Source organism: Toxorhynchites rutilus, chromosome 2 (genome assembly GCF_029784135.1).
Source record: "Toxorhynchites rutilus septentrionalis strain SRP chromosome 2, ASM2978413v1, whole genome shotgun sequence".
In the NCBI taxonomy this organism is placed as follows: domain Eukaryota; kingdom Metazoa; phylum Arthropoda; class Insecta; order Diptera; family Culicidae; genus Toxorhynchites; species Toxorhynchites rutilus.
Window position 1 is genome coordinate 121160426 of NC_073745.1, and position 21882 is coordinate 121182307.

The following is a 21882-nucleotide window of genomic DNA, read 5'->3' on the forward strand; positions in this document are numbered from 1 at the left end:
CATGTTACATGGAATATGAGTATGTATACTGTAACCGGTAGTTCCAAAATAGAGCGTGTGACTCTGTCACACTTTTTTATAGGACACTTGAAGGACGACCAAAATCTAACTCTCCGCACGATGTTCAGTTTCCCGCACCTTCTAGTCTCTCACTTCACCACTCAAGGCTGATTTAGACGATACCAGTCAGCGCTCTAGTTGAAGTATCCAGTGAACAGAGAACAGACACTCTGTTCAAGTTACTTGTACCAGTATCGAACAAGTAATTGGCCTCTAACTTGAACAGAGTGTCTGTTCTCTGTTCACTGGATACTTCAACTAGAGCGCTGACTGGTATCGTCTGGATCAGCCTTCACTCTCGGCGTATGACAGTTGCCGTTCACCCGAGAAGGTCTTCCATGGATCGGGTAGGGATGAAGGCACTCGCGAGTAGGATCCAACACATAAATACCGAAAAGGTCGGGTTTTCTAGATTAATAAGGTTGATTGTCGACCTCTTGCTCGGCGTGTTAGCAGGAGTCAACGGAGTTCTATCCTGACTACACTAGAGAGCAGTTAGTGCGCGCCGTGATTAAATTGGGTAAGTGGCCGAAAGGGCCAAGAGAAGTAAAAAGTGATTTTTACTAACGTCATGCCTGGTTTCTTCCGTAGGTTGACGGTGAGGAAAAGAACCACTTTTGGACGAATGAAAACTGTGTGTTAGTAGGTTTGATATTCGCTTTAAAACTATCTCAAAGTGTGCAACGTACAATCACACTTTATGTGAGAAAAAGGTAAATCTTTGAATATATTCATATACATATGTAGGATTGTGAAAAAGCGGGAAGATGCGGTCCGTTGCGGTTTCGGGGCACCACAATGTGGCGATTGTGACTAATCATGGCGGTTAGGTCCAACAAAGGGCCTTTTTCTTTGTATTACATACAGTTATTCGCCAGGATCAAAGACGCCATTGTATTCCTCGGCGCGATCAGGATTGAATAACCAACAATAGAACTGGTGTTGTAGAAAGTCTCCGTGGCTAAGCAATCTGGAAATATACTATACCAGATCCATCCAAGGGAAACAGTCGCACCTCCACTCTCAGCAGTCGAGAGAGGTGCGTGTTGTCTGTCGGTGCTCTGAAGATTGAGGAGAGGTTTATTGCACGGTTGGAAGGAAACTGCATGAACCAGAAACAGAATTGAAATCATCGTACCACTCGCACCGCAGATACCACGTCATCGCCAGCCACCCTGATCCGTCGCCGTGAGCCACATAAACCTTATAAACTTCATAAAACCGCAAGTAGAAGCATGTGACGTCACATTTAGATTTAAAATAAGTATACAGAAGAACCTTATATAGGATAGTTAATTTATTCCAAAAGATTATTATATTGTTGTTTGTTGTTCCAAGTAAAGATGTTAATAATGAGAATAGTTTGAAACCGTTCATGGTGTTGAAAAATCACTACTTTTCACTACAGTAATCGTTCGCTAACTGGTCCTGGTTTAACTGGTCTGCTATTTAACTGGGCGAACGTTAACTGGTCCTTGGACCAGTTAAAAAGCACAATTTCGTAAACAATCGACGCCATATTCAAATGGAAGATTTGCTGTGAGGGGCATTCGAATGTAATTTTAAATGTTATGAAAGTTGACATTATTTTCGCACGACAAAAACATTGATTAAACTACAGAAAAACAATTTTCTCAAATCATATGTCATACCTGTTGTCGCACTCAATGCGAAACTTCCATTGGAATCCTTTTATTTATCCAATTACAGGAACTAAGCGAATCAAACAATTCATTGAAGTTTCCCTCGATTTTATTTGACGTTTAACATGCCGGACCAGTTAAAACGCGAATGTCGATAAGTGGTCTTCTCTTTTCGCCCAGTTAGTGAATGTTTACTGTATTTGTTGCGTTTTTCGGACACGAAAGGTGTCTTCATGCCTCCCTCACTGTGCGGTTCGGCATAGAACAGTTGATCCTGTGGCCTTTGAGCATTAAAAACCTTAATCCGCTCGCAGTTTCAACCTCCTTGTTCGGTTCAGGATTGTTGCCAGATCCTATGTGAATTACATCTGACAGAATAATATGGATAAGTGTGAGTGATGTACCTTTGTTCTTATTTACGACCCTGTAGATCCTAGTTTCCACTGAGCAGTAGGCGAAGGGTTATAATACATACCTTATTTTTTTGTTGCTTCAGTTATTATCTCGCAAATCTTTTTTTACTTCTGAACAAAAGTGATTTTTGAACTAATCCTCAAATTTTATTTTGCCGTTATAACGAAACATTTTAGGCCGTAAATCGAATACGTGCCTGAATTGAAGAGGGCCGTTATAACGAAATGCCGTATAAAGAGCGGCCGTATAGCGAGGTATGGGTGTGTTGGAGTATCAAAAATTAATCTGTTTTGAGGAGGCTAAAGATGACAGAATGAAGATGAAGAGAACATATTTACAGGAGTTTTTCCATTCAATCATAATCTGTAGGTGTGCACAAATACTATTTGAAGATTTTTTATTTTAGTTATTCGACGTAATCGTTATGGATGCGATGAATTCGAATATGTCTTCCATTTTACCATAGGAGATCATGTTTTCTGGCAATTCAATTAAATATTGTACGTAAAGCAATTCTGATTGCCTGTTTCTTCCCTGTAAGCCTCACAGGGAATGTCAGAACCACGCATATCAATTGCAACGTGTTGATTCTGTTCACTTTAGCTCATGCATTTTCCTTGAAAGTTATATTTTTGATATTGTACATCTTGAATGCACTGTTGTGAATTAAATCATAGTAATTAAACTTCAATTTTTTTTAAAACCCTTGACATCGAAAGAATAACAAAAAACGACGAAAGTTGATGAATCAAATCCTGACATCCACAAAATGATGAATATGATGAAGATAGTCAAACAGCTTTCTAGTCGCAATGTTAAAGTTAGTTTTGTGAAAATGTATAGTAGTGCCATATGTACTCGCAACACGGCCCTAAGCTCCTCGCAAAGCTCGTTCGCGCTCACGAACACACGTACGTTCAAATCGCCCCGAAACTACCTCCGCGACCTTCGCGGAATATCTGTTCCTAGAAATCTCTCTTACTCTCAAAGCATCAGATGCAGCAACTCGGCACCTGTGAGTGGAGCTTTCAACCCCGCATGGGACTGGTTCCGATTCAACAAGTCCTCCGCGGCGCACACTCACCGTCCGTTTTTGAACGTGATCGAGCGTGTGATCGCGCAGGTAGGAGAAATCGAGAAATCGCCTCGAAACGGCGGAGAAGGCAACAAATACAAAACTGCTCGAATCGGAACGATTGGCACTGGTTGGAGCTCTGGTCTGTTGAGATTTCTACCCGCCGTGTACCTTCAGTTCGATTTCGAACCTTCAGGTGAGCGGGTTGAATGAGTCTGTCTGTAGTTTGTGAATTTCGTTCGTTTCGAAAAGAAGGAAAAAATACGCGCGATTCCGTAGCCAAGTTAAGCTGAGAACCGCTTTCTGGGTAGCGTTTTTGTAATTTGTTTTTTTTCTGTTTTGTGCAAATGAGGAGAAAGGTTTCGCGCTGAAAGGTGAAAGAAAGTGATCCTCAGTGCTTCGAGCGGTGGAAGAAAGGAATAAACTGGATCGCGTGAAAATAGGATCAAGTGTTGCTCCCCGGGTAGAAAAGTGTATCATCGTTAATGACCGACTGTTTGTGGTTGGTTGCTGCCGCTGCTTCAAGAATAAGAATAAAAGGATTTGTGGAAAGATACGACTGCAATAGCACAGGAGTGTACAGCATTACGTTAAAGGTGGATAGGAAGCGGAAAAGTTGTTAAACAAAGTGGTACATTCGAATCAAGTGATCAGCAGTGATCTAAACGAGAGAACCCCTCAGTGGAAGAAAATCATGAGCAAGGAATTGAAACAGGGGAGTGATTAAAAGATCCGTAATCGACTCATTAAGGTGAGGGAACGTGAAGGAAAAGAACAAGTGTAAAGTTTAATAGCTTGGGCAAGCAAGTGTTTGGATAAGAAACATAATACACAGAAACGGTGTGCGGGATAAGAACAGCTGTATATCAAATCAAGTGAGTGCATTTTACGGTAATGGTGTAGATAATAAGAATTTCTATAGTAGGAAAATAAACAAAGGCGATAAAATTGTAATGTGTTCATATAGTTTAAGTGCAATGTTTTGTGGAGAATTTCTGGCTCAAGCAATAATCACAATAAACACATTGGGACAATAAACAGAATTAAATGCTTAATTTATCTGAACTAGAAACACAAATTGACAAAATTGGACAAAATTTCAAAACTTGTATGAAAACTACATTATGACATCAGAAAGCCATTGAGAATATTACTAAAGTATTTAAGAAATCAAGAAAAATTTAACTTTAGATTCACCATATTTTTCAAACCCCTATTTTAAATAACATTAGAGTGAAAATTTATTTTTGAAAAAATGAGTATTCTTTGCTTTATGAACAATTAAAAAATAACTTACGAATACCGTTCTATTTGAATTTCGAATACTTCATTTTTAAATGTAAATTTACTAAACTTTAATGTTGTAAATAATTGAAAAATTAAATTTCATGATTGAATAACAATTCTTGATTTAAATATTTTTAGTTGTTTTAATTATTTTCCGATGCACGATAACAAACTCCGAACACTTCGTTTTTAAATGTAAATTTATTGAAACGTCATGGTATAAATAATTGAATAATAAAAACCTTGACATTCTTAGGGGTACAGGCTTCATTTTAACATCATGTACAGGTATCGATACAGCCCATAATTTATAATACCATTTGCCAAAAAAAGGGAATGTCAAAACCAGTGATAAAATGTATGCGTGAGCAAATTCCGTACAAAATCATGCGTTGTTATTTTTTCAGTTTTTGCAGATGTTTCAACTATTTTGTTTGCTGTTTTCAAGTTATGTTAAGGTTAGAATTAAAGTAAGAATCCACAATAAGTGTTCGGAATTTTAGATACAAATGTAATTGAACTCATTTTCAGTTTTTTACCATGAATATGTGTTTGTAAATCAATTTTATTGTAACCAAGTGAGAAAAATTGTATCCAAAAATCAGATTAATTTCGCCAAACCGTACCATTTTGAGAAATGAGACACTGTTCAATGGGCAACTAAGCTTAAATGTTCGGAATTTGAGGCAATCAATAATGGGCAAATGCTGAAGTGAATAAAAACAGTCCTTTTAAAATGCTTATAGATGGACGTGAAAGCATAAAAAAACTGTTCAATGCTTGCAAGACTAGTTTGGGGCATGACTCAATCACGTGTCGATGATCTATTTTTATGTCCAAATATTCAAACATTCGTGAGGAAGATCAGCCACATCCCTACACAACATCTTATTGCGTCAGTTTATGAAAAATCAGGAAATTGCTTACCGAGGAAGTCCAGATGTACGATACCTCTCGATTTCAATTTGAATCTCACTAATCCGCTTCTTTGTCAATCATACTACAGAGCCTGCCGAACATTACAAAATTTGCAGAAATGATATTCCGATTTGTCTTGGAACTGAATCCATTTTGCGCTGTAACTTCGAGTTTAGCGAATTGGCAGAATTGACCTGGTAGGCACGACGTTTATACCAATATTTTTGCAAAAAAATCGTTTCTTTCATGGGCCTTCAAGAACATTTTCGAGATTGTTTTTTAAAATTTAAAACACGGATTAGTACTTTCATTCCGTGAACAGCTTCTCGAAAGAAGTATTCAGAGCTCTAGATTTGCGGTGGTTCAGATTTTGCAGAGAACCGAATTTTTGATGACCGAATCATTCATTTTTTAGCAATGGTTTCGGCAAGGGCATAAATATTTAACTTAGGTGTTGATTTAGGGCTTACCATGACAACGAATGGCCGGACTTTGCATAAAAAAATTTCCTCTTGCTGCTTGATCTTAAAGTATTCCTTTGTCATCTTTAATCAAAGACATCAGTCTTAGGATTTTTTTTTGATCCCTTTGAATAACCTTTTCGCATGCGACAAATCGGCTTTCAATGCCAAGTTTATTTGTTCTTGAATCTTTCTCATGGATGACAATCGGCTTGTGGAGCTACAACCAAAGGTGCAAATGCCTCTAGTGTTTGACTCTAGACTTTTTCATGTAATATCTCTTATTTTTTGGTTCCCCACACACAAGTTTGTTCAACGCTAAAATCAATTCTTCAATCATCGAAGCCATACTCAACATATTTTATTGGTTGGAGCAGTGTTACCAAAACATTCGAATAGAATTTCATAGGTTCAGCAGGACCGTTTTCACCCAATCGGAAAATAAATACATTTGGCATGCGTACATAATTTCGGCACCAGTGAAATATAGTTGGTTCCACAACAAAAGCGGTTATGACGTTCTAGTTCACATGCTCTTGTTCTCGTTTGTGTTATGATTCGTAGCATGTAACAACAAATGAATTCCACTGGGGGAATGACTTCTGCAATATTTGATCAAACGGTGAAACGTTCAATCGGCAAACACTGTTTACACTAGTTCCAATCAGAAAACTTATGGGCTCGCACCAGAACCCTAGCATCGCAAATTAAGCGTAGACAGCATAAAAAGGGTTCAATTTGTCAAATCAGTCGAGCTGTGAATTTTCTGAAGTTTGTTTCGCAATGTGAGTGTTCCTTGAGGTGGTTTTTCAAACTTAAATTTAGTTTAAATTCACTGTATGATTTGGAAGTGTTTCTTGAAAGTCCCACTACACGATGATCTGTAACACATCACATGCAGTCCAATGGATGGCCTGGTATGATGTACTACTTCACGTGCTTCATAAAATTTAAACCGCCACTCTTCATTTCAATTAGAGAAATCGTTACTTAAATTAGCAGTTTTTTCCCATTCAAAACGAAAAATGCATTTCTTTTGCATGAACTTTTCCATAGTGAAGTTTGTCAATCTTCAAAATCTTGGAGATTTTTCGATACAATATAATACACTTACCATGTCGTGGTGTGTGTCACCCAGCTCTCTTATACACCCACACTAGCGTTGGAAGATTTAATGTGTGCTTATTTGCAATGTGTCTTTTGTCTCGTTCGCTCATATTGCTGACGCATATTTTATACGAATATTGTACCAGTATGGGAGAGTAGCATATTTTCTGTTATTTTCAGGCTCATTTAATCTTATAAATGTAACGTAATCCATGTTGTTGATGCCAACATCTCTAGCTTCATAACAGCCGAGATTTAGGCGGTTTGATTGGTTTTGAACCCTTCTGACAGCTGTGTCAGTTGAGATTTCATAATTTTGAACCCCACTGATAACTTTCATGTTGGCATCATCCGAGCACAAAGGAAGAGAAAGCAGGGATAGCATTGTTCTTTGTGTTCAAACGGAAAGATAAAAAGCGAGGACGCCAAACTATTTATTTTTTATAATACATGTGAAAAACAGGACAACATGTTGGCGACTGTTTCGAAACATACCAAACGAAGCAAAATTACGGCACATATTTTTATATGAAAACAACACATTAAAATACATTGTTCGTAAATACGTATGTGAAGTTCACAGAAACACAAATAAATTATGTTCATCTTTCATAATTTTACAAGTTATGTAGCACTGCTCTTTCATGTAATAAAAATTCTGACCAGTATGACATTCATGTCCAAATTCAATATGAGGGTTTAAAGGGATTAAAATTTTTGAAAAGGGTGCTCTTATTTGTTTATTTTTCCCTTCAGCACACGAAAAAGCATTTTTTACACCGAAGATGATATATTTTCTGCCAACGCTGGATTGGATGTAGTTCGAAACTTCGCTGATATGTTGTGTCTGCAACACCTGATCAACTTTTAAAGATTGATCAAGAAACTTCCTCACATTAGGTGTTTTCGAAAAAGAAACATTATTACATTTCATCGGAAGTTCAAACAACGAATCCTACCTATTTGAGAGCATTATTTTGCTCGCTTTTATGTTTCATTCGAGCAATAAGCAGGGTGATTTGGTGCCCGTGTCAAATACAGGCTGACTGATTATAAACCGACTCGATTATATACTGACTCGATTTTATATGATTCGATTGTATATAATTTTAGACTCGATTATATACAGTTCAAAAAAAAATCTTTTATATTTCAAATATAACTCATATCAAGTGAAAATGAAATATTTAAACGTTCAAGTTAAGTGGCTATTTTGTATACTGTGGAGTAAATTTGTGATTTTGATAGATTATAGTTGAAGTTTAACCAGGAATTATTTAAAATCATATCGCAGCGAAGTTGAAAAAGACAGAAGTTGGGTGTAAGAGAATGAATTGTAGAGAATTAGAGAGCTTTAATTTAGTAGGTAGAAACATTCAGGTTTATTACGTATTTATTGGATAAAATTAAAAATAATACCTTGGAAACCACAAACCTTTAAGTTTTTTGCTTCTAAAATGTTACTTAAGTCCACTAATTTGGAAGTTTCACAACTGTATCCTGTATTAAATTTTCCGTCAAATGGAAGCAACAGAATTGTCCTACGTAGCGAAATTTTGAATTAGGGCAAGTTCAAGTTCAACAACTGTGTTTTTATTGAAGTTCGAACATATGCGTAGAAGAACTTTTTTTCATCAAACATGATCCTCTATCACCTTATGAAATAATTCGATTTTTTATGTGAGAAAGATGTTTGATGACTTTAAGAGGATGAATTCTTCTTTTATATTCAATAAATAAAAAATATATGTAAACAAGTGGAAAAAATACAGGATTCGATCATGAAAAGAAATCGGAGACTGTATACAAGAGTGCCATAGGATGTATGGGAAAAATGTGACCCTCGAATTTTCAAAACGAACTTGATTAAAAATTTATTAAGTCCGTATGAGCTGATATTTTGCAGAAGGTATTTTATCGTGCAAGTCAGCATTTCGTAGGGAGTCCCGTATGAAAAATCGATATGACGGTTTTCATTGGCACCCTAAACCATTCGATTTGCCTCGTATTCTAAAAAAACGAAGCGAAGATGTGTCGATTTTTGACAATTTTTTTTTTTGAGATGACAATAGATCTCGACATTTCATGCAGTTTGAAGATATTTAGCATCAACATTTTTTTTCGAAAACCCCCATTTTCTTTACTCCCCCCCCCCCTTGGGTGATTTTTCGGTTTTCAAAAAACTCAAACTTTGACCGCTGTGCGACACTAGTAAATGAAGTCCGATTGAGCTGATATTTTGCATAGGGTAGTTTTTCGTGGGAATCAACATGCTTAATCAAGTTCACTTTGAAAATTCGAGATGGCAAATATTGTAATAATGTATAGAGCTGCTACATTTTCACTCTACTGTATATAATCGAGTCCGCCCCGTATTATGTATTGCGAGGATTGAATCCATTCAAAAGTCCTTATGTTTCCATCAATTTCCATGAAACGATAAAGTGAATCTTTCATGAGCAATATCAAATTTCTATTTTTGTATTGTTTTGACTTTCATTATTGATATTTAATGTGTTTCGAACAACTCACATCTCACATCACAAACAACTTTTCAATTTATTTTTATTCAATCAAAAATATAATTGAAAAGATAAACTATACTTTAGAACCACCCTAACCAGAACTGTTAAATAATTTCACCACCGGGAGCGAACGTTTAAAACGTGTCTTGCTTTCGCAAATTCTCCCGCGTTCCTCATTGGCCACTACCAGTAGAAGTAGAAGCTGCAGCACACATCACAGCGTGGAATCAACTATGTTGTGCTACACGAAATATAACTGCAGCAGGTTAGCGGGGTGGAAAGAAGAATTCCAACCTGGCTCAATCTGGCAATTTAAAAACAAAACTGGACCGCATGCGCATACTCACACTACACTATGCGCACTATGTTGGTACTGTTATGCCGCCGCCAAGCGTAGGAGGTCGATCGTACGTAGGTACCTACTCCAGTTCGGTTTCAGAGGTAATACACAACATTCGTTCAAAACAATGCGCACATATGAGACGAAAGCGACCGGAGAGCCGTGAATGTAGGTTGTTCTGTAGCCCATTTCGTGGCGTGCCAATCGATCAGCAATTATGCGATCAGACTCTCCGTGTGGTATTCTCATGGCCGAGGGGTTGACGGTGAGAACTGGTGAGAACTGCCGGCTGTGCGAACGTATGGTGTGGCGTTTGGGAAGATGTGAAAATATTGTGCCAGGCCAAGCCTTTAAACACGTCGAAGTTGTTTTGATCGATCATGTGATCGGGGTACGATGTTTGCGAATTTATTTGGTGACTGTTTTGTTTCCCTGCCCTGTCAAGAAATGAGAATAATGCAAAAAACACAGTGACCAAATAGACCAACATGATTGGACCAGTAACGGGAATGGAACGTGAACTTATGTAGGGGTGTACGGAAATGATGTCACATGCGTAGCTTTCACCTCAGTTAGATAACACTAAGACGAGAACTGAAGCAAACGCAAAGTACGTAGGGACGTACACATGCATCATCTTGATGAAAGTGAGTTACCTCAGCAAATGAGTGCGTGACGCTGTTAACAGGCGTTGCATAGTGTCATTATGTTATCACTCCCATAACCACACACATCATACACTTTTCACATTTTCCTCGTGAACGTGCACTTCAATGTTGGCAGACAAGTTGGAATGGTAGTGATAAAGATCGGTGGCTGTATTCTATCATTCCTAAAGTTTCCCTCAAACCATGGTTCAAAGGATATAATTATTCTCGTGATTTCATTCGAGTAGTGTGCAGACTCAAGTCTAATCATTATTCCTCGAATGCACATCTTTTTCGAATTAACATCAGTGATAGTAATCTATGTATTTGTGGTACAGGTTACCACGATATTGATCACATTGTATGGTATTGCTCTGAATTTCAAAATAAAAGGTTATCTTTAATAGAAAATTTTCGCAAAAAGGGAATGCCACTCAATGTTTCGATCCGTGACGTTCTGGCTACTCGTAATCTCGATGCAATTATGTTGATTTATTACTTCCTCAAATCCATACACTTTCAAGTATGAGTATGTGTGTATTTTTCTTTTATTTTTGATTATCGTTTACTTCTCCAACTTTTTTGTTTTTTGTTATGAATATTTTTATTATTTATCAATAATATATGGTTATTAACGTTTTCATTTTTCTTCAACTATTTTCCTCAGAACTCAAAAATACTCAGATGCACGCAATTGCTCGCAATCTTCAAGGAGGTGGTTTTCTCTATAAAAAATCCTCAAGAAGAAGTCTTAAATAATATTTCATAATGAATTGTTGTATAATTATTTATATTGTTCTATTTCTTGAAAAAATCATAGGGTTTTTATGCCTTTATGAGAAAGAACATTTGCATAGTTCTACTCACAGAGGCTTTTCCCTATACATAAACACGGCTCATTGATGCTTAACGTTGCTGAGCCAGTTGAAAATAAATTAAATTAAAAAAAAAAATAAAAAAAAAAATTAAAATACACTTTTCACAACCTGATAGCAAGATTTGCCACAATTGGGGTTTAGTTGTGTATAGATGTACCGTCGATGAGGGTGAAAATGAGTACTGCCATTTTTGACTCATTTCCACCCCCATCGACGGTATATAGAATATCAAAATTGAACATCTGAAAATAATATTAAATTTAAAGGGTCACATCAAATTGCATCACGGAAAAAACGCTGTAGAAATTCGCCCAGTAGACCGATCCTTTTGAAAATTTTAGACAGTAAAATAAAAACTATTAAACAACTTTTGGCATTTTCTTTTTATTCATACTTCGAGCCCAACCCCGTATGCTCGCACCTTCCTCTATACCCCGTCCATTAGGTTCTGTACAACGTCAGGTTGTAGTTTTTTTTGAACAGAAATCCATTTTCTCTTGAAGTCCGCCTCCGATTTGACAACTTTTGGGTTCTTCCGGAGGGCCTGCTTCATAATCGCCCAATATTTCTCTATTGGGCGAAGATCCGGCGCGTTGGGCGGGGCACTCCAACACGTCCTTTGAATAGTGGCACGAAGCGAGATCCGGCCAGAAGATGGTCGGGCCCTCGTGCTGCTTCAATAGTGGTAGTAAGCGCTTCTGTAGGCACTCCTTAAGGTAAACCTGCCCGTTTACCGTGCCGGTCATCACGAAGGGGGCGCTCCGCTTTCCGCAAGAGCAGATCGCTTGCCACACCATGTACTTTTTGGCAAACTTGGATAGTTTCTGCTTGCGAATCTCCTCCGAAACGCTGAATTTGTCCTCTGCGGAGAACAACAGAACAACAGACCCGACAGCTGACGAAAGTCCGCTTTGACGTAGGTTTCGTCGTCCATTACCAGGCAATGCGGCTTCGTCAGCATTTCGGTGTACAGCTTCCGGGCTCGCGTCTTCCCCACCATGTTTTGCCTTTCGTCGCGGTTAGGAGCCTTCTGAACCTTGTATGTACGCAGGCCCTCCCGCTGCTTGGTCCGCTGGACGAATGAACTTGTCAAATTCAGCTTATTGGCGACATCCCGGACCGAACTTCTCGGATCACGTATAAACTGCTTAACTACGCGCTTGTGATCTTTTTCACTGACGGAGCATCCATTTTTGCCGTTCTTCACCTTCCGGTCGATGGTTAGGTTCTCGAAGTATCGTTTTAGTACTCTGCTGACCGTGGATTGGACGATTCCCAGCATCTTACCGATGTCCCGATGTGACAACTCCGGATTCTCGAAATGAGTGTACAAGAATAATTCACGACGCTCTTTTTCGTTCGACGACATTTTTCCAAATTTACGAAAAATTGACAGTGAAGCATGGCCAACGTGATCTATACACTCTTATCTGATTATAAAACCAAAGCTGAAGATATAATTCCTAAAAATTAAATTTCTACAGCGTTTTTTCCGTGATGCAATTTGATGTGACACACCCTTTATATTGTTATTATTGTTCATTTTATCTTTCTATGTATATGTTTTCTTATTGAAATACGATGAATGGGTAAAAACAAAAGTGGGGTGAAAACTCACATTTCACAAATTGAAAATCTGTTTCCGAGAAAATATCGGTATTTGGGGAAAAATATCGTTGGGAGGAGAAAGGATTTCGGAAGTGTTTTGAGAGAACTTGTTTTATGGGCAAATCTAATAAAGCATCCGTTCGGCTGTTACACGTATTAAGGATGGTCTTAGGACATACATCGTTTTATAAAGAAAAGAGAAAATTGTCAAAAAGTAACACGGGACAACTATGCGCAGAACGGCAGTATACTCGCGCGAAAAATCGTAATTCGTGTACTCTGGACTGTGCGCGTTTCTGTGATATTGCTGTTGTGTATTTTTAGGCGTTATTGGTATTTATTGATATAACTGAGTGAAAAAACTCCAGAAAATATTTTTTCTTCAATTTCATTCAGTTTAATAGTTCTTTTATTCAGCCACCTCATTGATGATCGGTCTGTCAGAGCTATGCGCGAGTATAGGAAGGCTAAAACCACTGATGGATTGAATGAATTTAATGTATTTAAAAAATTTTGTGTTTTCACCCGAATATGTACTCACGAAGCATAGAATAGTTCTCTGGGAGAAAGTGGTAAATTTTTGATAATAAGGTTATTTGGTAAAATTTGGTTAATAAGGTTATTTGGATTATCTATTGAGTTGGTTAGCAAAAAATTGTGTAAGTCCGGAATATTCTTGAAAAAAAAACCAATAGAAATCGATTTTTTATTTCTTCCCGATATTGTTGTCCACTACACCTACACACACCAAGATAAAAATAGATACGTAAAATACTCTAACACGTGAAAGTTGTAGCTTCAAAATGATGCACATGAAATCACTTAAAATTTTCGACTTCGCACTCTGTTCGTCTAATTTTATTTGTCGAGTGTATGTTACCACCAACAACAAAATTTTTCTCACCGTACTACGAATATTATTTCAATATTCTAGTTAATCAAAGAATTCTGAAGGTATCTGGCAATACACTAATTTTTTTTGGTCTGCTAAAAATGTTTGTTCTCATCTTTATGGCAGAAAATCCTGTTTAAATTCGTTGAAAATACAACATGAAGTTGTTTTTCTCTGTAAACGTTCTATTTAGGATCTACTGTGTAAGGTCATGCAGTTTTTTGTTCAATAAAATAAATGGTCTATTTGATGAAAAAATAGTTTTATGCAATTACGCGTAAAAAAGAGAGCTTACAAGGCAGCGACGAACAGTGTTTTTGGGGTTAACGGGCAGTGGCAACTATATAGTCACCAGTTTTTCCAACTGTTTCAACTGTTTCAAATTATTTTATCATAGGTAATATGTGTTCTTCCTCATGTAAGGATTATGTTCTCTGCAGTTGAAGTCGATTCTTTGTCTAGTTTCCACGGTCTTACGTCTGTCGCTTTCACGAGTTCGTGTATTTAGCCAGGCAGAACTGGTTTGAATGACAATAAAGGAACAATGAAATACCATGCATTGAAACTCTTAGTAACATTGCTGGTGTTAAAATAATAATAAATATCGGTGAATTGGAATCAATCGTTTTGGAACTTATACTCTGCCATTTCCCTAAATTCGAATTTAATAAGTAAAATTTTACTTCACTGCTGCTCTGCTCTTGAATTTAATTATGCGAACAAATTCATAAACGAATGAAAATAAAACATAATAAAAAAAATATTTTACGCAATTCTACTCCTGGTGTGCATATTTCTACCACACTGCACTATGGTCCAGGAGGTGCATTTAAGTGGAAATTGGCATCTAGAGCTCGACAGTGATTCTCTAGACAAAAACTGTCTTCGACAAAGTTGTTACATATAATAGAGCGCTCATTTTTATGTTATCAATAATAGGGTGACCAAAATTTACGATGAAATGAAAAATCTAACTTTCTTATCTTTATAGATAGAGGTAAACATAGTTCGACAATATTGTAGCACTGGTTATTTTAAGTAACTTTGTGGAACAATATTTCTTTCTATCTCTTCAAATAACCGATATAGCGCTTTTTCTCTAGGTTGAGTTAGGGTTACCATGAAAAAAAAGGTTTTAATATCTAACTTTTATATGTGAAATTCTACATCAAAACTGTCTTCGAATGACTTTTAGAGCTTTCCAATCCACGCATTTTACGGTGCATAACTTGTATGTATCTTAATGCAACTCAAAGTTATTGATGTTTTTTCCCCGAAAGCATGACCTTTTCATTTGCTAGTCGTTCTTTTTGGGGCAAACATAATAAAAAATTATAGATGGCATTTTAAAGAGCACATTTGATTCTACATAAGGTGTAACTTTCAAAAGAGTGTTATTTTGTTGTATTTGAGTAAATTAAATTTGAAATTATGAGTTTTTGCATATAAATGAACAAGTTGCAATTTTTAAATGCATATAGTAAGCGTAGACTTTAAAGCAGCATGACTTCAGTTCAGTCTTATAGCCACTCAACATGGAGGTTCAAAAAAGACAGATTTTTGTTTTTGTTTTCGGTGGACGAAATATAGAAGACGTTATACAATTATTACGAGAAAAATGCCAAGATATATGTGTTTTGAGTGCCAGAAGGTGCCTGAAATTTGAGAAGTTAAAGTTCTCAACACGGTGGTCGAGCTCGTAAACGCTCCCGATTTGAACGGCAAAATGCCACGTGGCTCGAAGAAGTCTTGGTTTTCTCAAAAAATATCTTTTCTAATACTGCTAGAAGGCAAGAAAGGAAGCTGAGCAAGAAAAGAAGCTCTGAGCTGAGCCAAGGGATAAAGCGTAACCGTGTTCGGGAGATTGCAGAAAATTTTCTGCTGAAGAACTGGGCTTCGCAACAGCTTCGGATCCAGTATTATCTCTTAGTAATAGGCAAACACCAGAGTATTCCGATCTTCTGATTCCGGAAAATGCTAAGCATTTGATTTTGTAGTTTTTTATTTGTATGATTTTTAATTATTACTATGAATTTAATTTCCATTATAACAACTAAAACAGGTTAATATGTACATACGGAAGATTATAAAAATAAATTTGAATAAAACAATAGGAACAACAAAAGTTTGGTAAAATAATGTCATCCATCAATTCATCGCCAGTAAAATATGTCAATATATAACTAAATTAGAAAAAGAAAATAGTCAGAATTTTTTCTCGTAATGATTGTGTAATTCCTTCTATATTTCGTCCACCGAAAAAGGAAATCAACAATGTGTCTTCTTTGAACCTCCATGTTGAGTGGCTATAATACTGAACTGAATTGATGCTGCTTTAAAGTATACGCTTACTATATGCATTTAAAAATTGCAACTTGTTCATTTATATGCAAAAACTCATAACTTCAAATTTTATTTACTCAAATACAAAAAATAACACTCTTTTGAAAGCTTCACTTTATGTAGAGTCAAATGTGCTCTTCAAAATGCTATCAATAATTTTTTATTATGTTTGCCCCAAAATGAACGACAAGCAAATGAAAAGGTCGTGTTTTCGGGGAAAAAACATCAATAACTTTGAGTAGCATTAAGATACATACAAGTTATGCACCGTAAAATGCGTGGATTGGAAAACTCTAAAGATCATTCAAAGACAGTTTTGATGTAGAATTTCACATATAAAAGTTAGAGCAAAAAAACCTTTTTTTTTTCATAGTAACCCTAACTCAACCTAGAGAAAAAGCGTTATATCGGTTATTTGAAGAGATAGAAAGAAATATTGTTCCACAAAGTTACTTAAAATAACCAGAGCTACAATATTGTCGAACTATGTTTACCTCTATCTATAAAGATAAGAAAGTTAGATTTTTCATTTCATCGTAAATTTTGGTCACCCTATTATTGATAACATAAAAATGAGCGCTCTATTATATGTAACAACTTTGTCGAAGACAGTTTTTGTCTAGAGAATCACTGTCAAGCTCTAGATGCTAATTTCCACTTAAATGCACCTCCGGGACCATAGTGCACTGTTATAGAATAATAAATATTGGAGAGATAACCATAAAAAAAAATATTTTTGTCACGATTCGGTTTTGAAATAATGATGTTTTTGAGGTTATTGCCAAAAACAAGCGGATACTGTATTGCTAAAAGCTAATGAAGTTTCGTAATGAATATTCAATGTCATTATTCTCACCACTCTTTCTAAATGTTTTTATTCCGTTAAATTACACTGTGAAACTGAAGATAAATTTAATTGAGATTACACTTTCCATTCAGTAACTTAATACTTTTTATAATAAATTCTCCAACATTTGATAACCAATTAGCTCCCGATAACTTCACGAAATTCATGTAACCTAACATAATGAATATGGCTTGAATCTCTTATCGCAGCTCGTTCCCCTAACATGTACGATTAGATATAAATGCCACTTCAACGGACGATATATTTCCCATAATTCATATTAATAGAATCATATCGTTCCAGACACACGCTTTCAATGGTCACAACCACAGGGAGAAATCGTTCAAAATTAAGTGAAATAATTCATGATGTGATAATAGTGATTCAACGCTGAATCTCAATTTAACGATTTCTACTTTTTCATGCTAGCTGGCAAGAGCTATTCCAGGCAATAAAGTTTTGAACAATTTACGGAGCTTCATAGAAAAACTGAATTACAAGAACACCACGTTGTAATGAGATTTTGCGGTATTGAGGGTGGTGTGCCAACATGGTGCAAATCGAATGTAATCGTTCTTCATATTCAATTTATAAAAATCCTTCGCAAGGTTTAAAATTGATCTTCAAAATTGAAACGTACATGAAACAACAGTGTCGAAGAAAAACTAAAATTGTGTTCTTAATTGACTTTTAAAAGTCTCCTGAATTAATTTGTATTCTAGCTCATCATGAATTAATTTGTATTAATTCAGAAGATTGGTTTTGTAGAATCTGCTATAGATGTTTGGGTAATGGTTCATTATTTTACTCCCGAGAATAACACAACGGGCACGAGAATATTGAGCAAGTATCGTAAGCGCTATTTCTCTTATTGGTGTTATATTTATAACGGAAAAGGTTCCACATAGAAAAATGGGTGGATTATATCTATGACGTTGACGGTTGACGTGGGACTACTTTAGCTTAGCAATCATTTGTTTGTATTAATTAAATTTTTGATTGAATGAAACAATTTCCGAATTCAATTGAATTCAATATATTTGCTTTGTGAGTAAAAAGATTGAACAAATGCCATGTAAGCTCAATTCGCGCATTGTAATAGATTATGTTCTTCGTTACACGTAAATTTAATGACTGTCCTTTCATGTTAGGTATGATGCCAAGGACTTACAAAATATGTGAACGGAAGAGTTATCATTGTATTTTGCATTTCCCTCTGAAGTTTGCATCTCTACTTCTCGAACCGCTAATTTGCTTGATTTGATGAACTTGAAACACTCGGTTTCGATTTTTACGTGTACGTCGAACGCATATTGTTTAATCAATAGACGTAATCGCAGCAAATGATAATCAACATTTTGCCTAATCATCATATAGTATGCGTAGAAATTCAGTGAGCATAAGATATGAAGGCAAATTCAATCTTGAATAACCGAGCCAAAGCGTTTTGTTCGTACCCGTTCGTATTAGGAAAACACTTTCCGGAGTGCAAAAAAAAACATGCGAGTGCAGAAGTACCCCCTTGCATGAATCAACAACATCAACTTCTACTTTATATACTATAGATACTTGAAACTTGAAAGTTCATTCGCTTCTAGTGTCTGCACGATTTTTCCATGTTCCTAAGTTTAGAAGACCGTGTTAGGGAAACATATTCCAGTCTGCACAAACACAAGTGAGTACAAAAGTACTCGCAGTTTGCACTTATTTGCAAAGGCCATTCTCCCAGACTCCTTGGTTTTGAAATTTGTGTTAGGCAAACACATTTCAGTCGGAACAAAAATTACCCCGACTTGCATGTATTTGCAATGCCGATTTCCCCAAGGCTGTTTGGTTTCGAAGTCTGTGTTGGGGAGCTCGTAAATCGGGCCAATCAAAACGAGGCAGTTAGGGCGTTTAGATAACGCTTAACATTTTACAGTTATTCATATGTTTATCTAATGAAAAATAACATTTTTTGATTGCGATGAAATATTCCCTATCACTTGATGCAAACATCTTTCCGATCCAGTAAGAAATTTTCGAGTTTGAAGCATTCGAAATCTTTCATTTTTTCCTGCATGTTCTGTGTTTAGGTTTTCATTTCCCCGCCCCCACATATTCTGGTTAGACGTAGTCCCACGTCAAAAAATCTCTAATGGTAACCATTTCAATCTACATTTGGCAACGAAGAAAAACTAACGTGTGCGTGTGCAAGCGCGAGTGTGAAACGGCATGAAACCCGACACAATTCGTCGAGTTCTACTTGTATTTCATGTCGCGAACCAAATCGCACCATGGTTGCATTCGCAACATGATATACCATCGAGCCTCGAAAGAGATGTAGACCGATGACTAGCAGGAGCAACACTGGTTAATAGAAATTGAGAATACGCTCAGACCATGTGAGCAAGATTCCTTCGGGTGGACTTTAATTGCAATATTTCCTCTCTCCACTGTGTCCGTGGAACGAACATTGAATTTCAATTCCGAGTGTGCGATTAAGATGTGCTTGATTCGCAGTGGTATATCTCGATTGTGCTTATCGAAAACAAATATTTTTTTAAATATTTCCTCAATTTGTGACTGTCAGTCCCAGTGATCAACGTTTTTCTAACGAGTGAACGAACGAAATTAGATGCTGAGGTTGAACAAATTGAGAATATTCAGTCTTTTATGCGTATGTATCAAACATTTATTCGATAGCTTTGCGCAGTGGGGATATCGTAATTAATAAGGTGCATCATCGGTGCGATTGTTACTTTAAAAATAATAAGGATCTGTGTCTGAATGCAGGAACAGAAGCTTGACGCGGGACTGAGATTTCTCGAAAAAATTGTTTTTGAATTAAGCTCTTTTAATTGTTCATAAATTCGTAAAACAAACCAATTGAATATTCCGAATGGTGGAGCCGTTTGTTTTCTTCAAACGGGTTGTAAAAATTGAAGTGGTAGAAAGATTCCGGAACCGTTAGGAAAAGAAGAATTATCAAGTGGACTTGGGGATGTAGAATTAACCCGCATCACTTCCCCAAACATTTGTGTTTCTAAGAAAAACACATATGAGGAACACAAGATTCATAGAAACTTTGGAAATAATAAGGTATAACCATCATCCAAGATCATCCCCTTTCCATTGATTCTGCCAACCAGTGTCTCAAAATATCAATAAATATTTACGAGCATTAAATATGCTTTTGTTTCAGTGTCAATTGACTTTTTTTAGCATGAGATTCACTTAAAACTATCTAGGTGCTATCTTGTGCGAGTGTATTCGTAGCGTTCTTATAACAGCTCTCGAGTAAACAGAAAGGGTGTACATAAAAGTACACTAGAAAACGTTTTATGAGAAATTTCAGAAAATGTTATGTTCATTCTGGCTCATTATTTTAAATCAATGATTGTAATGTGATGTAAATATTTCATTCAATTAGTTTTATATTTTAAATTCTATCAATTGCTTTTTAATATAAGTGGTAACAGGGAAAACATTAATCCAATGATATCGGCAAATCCACATTGTACCACCAATTCCCAAGAACCTCCAAATGTCTGATAAAATTAAGCGATCATTGACCCCCATCATCATCTCACCCACGTGCGGTTTGTCATATAGGTAGTGTGCGGTTGTGGCTTCCGATTGTGATTTTGGTAAACCGCTTGACAGGTAGTTTGCGGGTTTCTTGCCTTGCTCTGCTCCACAGCTTCGTGGAAGCGTCGAAGTCTTTCGTCTGTCGTCGCGCACACCTAAAAAGTCCACTGTTCGGAGCGACAGCGCGGAGAAGAAACATAACGTCGAACAGCACCACCAAACCCCAATCACTCATTCACTTCTGTCCCTCTGCATAAGGAACAGTGAAGAAAAAAAAACTCCATCAAACTCCCTTCGGTTTCATCCAGCCGGTCCATACGAATGTATAAATATACATATACATATATTTTAGAAAGTATCACCCCTCCCGCGTTCGGAGGGGAATGTATCGATTTCTTTTCTGAAATGAAGAAATCGAAAATATTTATACTTTCGGGGAGCTTCTGGCGTACCTCTGGCCGGAAAGTGCCTATCTTGGGGTTTGCACACTTTCGCCACACATGGATGCGACACTGGCAGCAGCAGCAGCAAACGACAATCAGAAAAGTTCAACCACAAAAAGCTATGAACTGTGGGTACAATTCGATATAGCTCCCTCCCCTTCATGTTATCGATGTGAGCAGCTCAAATACTGTATGATTTACGATAACCGTTCATTAGGGCATAATATTTCGCTCAGCTGGTTCTGCATAGGTTCATACGGCCGGGGGAAAGGTAGTCAGTATACGCAAAAAAAAAATCATAACGACTCCAATGCGAACCCATGCAATTATTATTGTTATTATGGTGCGGTGGAGAAATTATGCTCTCAGCAACGGTCTCCGATTAGCTGTGGACGCTCGGAGCGATTGGTGATTGTATGTTTCGCATATAGGATTTTTCCGTTATTTTATTCCGGCGGATATACGAACAATATCTTTAGCTTAGAACCCAAAATATTTCCAATTATTTTCTATTCAAAAACGTTCGGTACCTATTTTTTCAGCCTAACTTATTTTCATGAATTTAATGGCAACTATACAGTATTTCTCTTATCAGTCTGTGTTTGTGTCCTATATTTTTAGCATTTTTCCAGTGTGATTTGATAATGATGATGATGTTGATGATGGTTTCATCTTATGCCCCAACAATTATTTGAAATGGACTATTTATTTTTAAGATAATTAAGAATGTGCATGGATCAACAACGAAATTGATTAGATTTGTTGCATTACATGAATCGACTATCAAATGAATAACAGGCAATAGGCAAAAACTGGAGAAGAAA

At 36.6% G+C, this 21882-nt stretch overlaps 1 protein-coding gene across 1 annotated transcript in view; it reads left to right on the plus strand.

Annotated features, from left to right (window-relative positions):
- The first annotated feature begins 3259 nt into the window (after window positions 1-3259).
- The window catches only part of LOC129767707 (uncharacterized), a 272984-nt gene continuing 254361 nt past the window's right edge, over window positions 3260-21882 (plus strand). The window contains exon 1 of the mRNA XM_055768866.1: window positions 3260-4067. The gene's annotated coding sequence lies outside the window, so the exon portion shown is untranslated. The remainder of the gene's footprint in view (window positions 4068-21882) is intronic.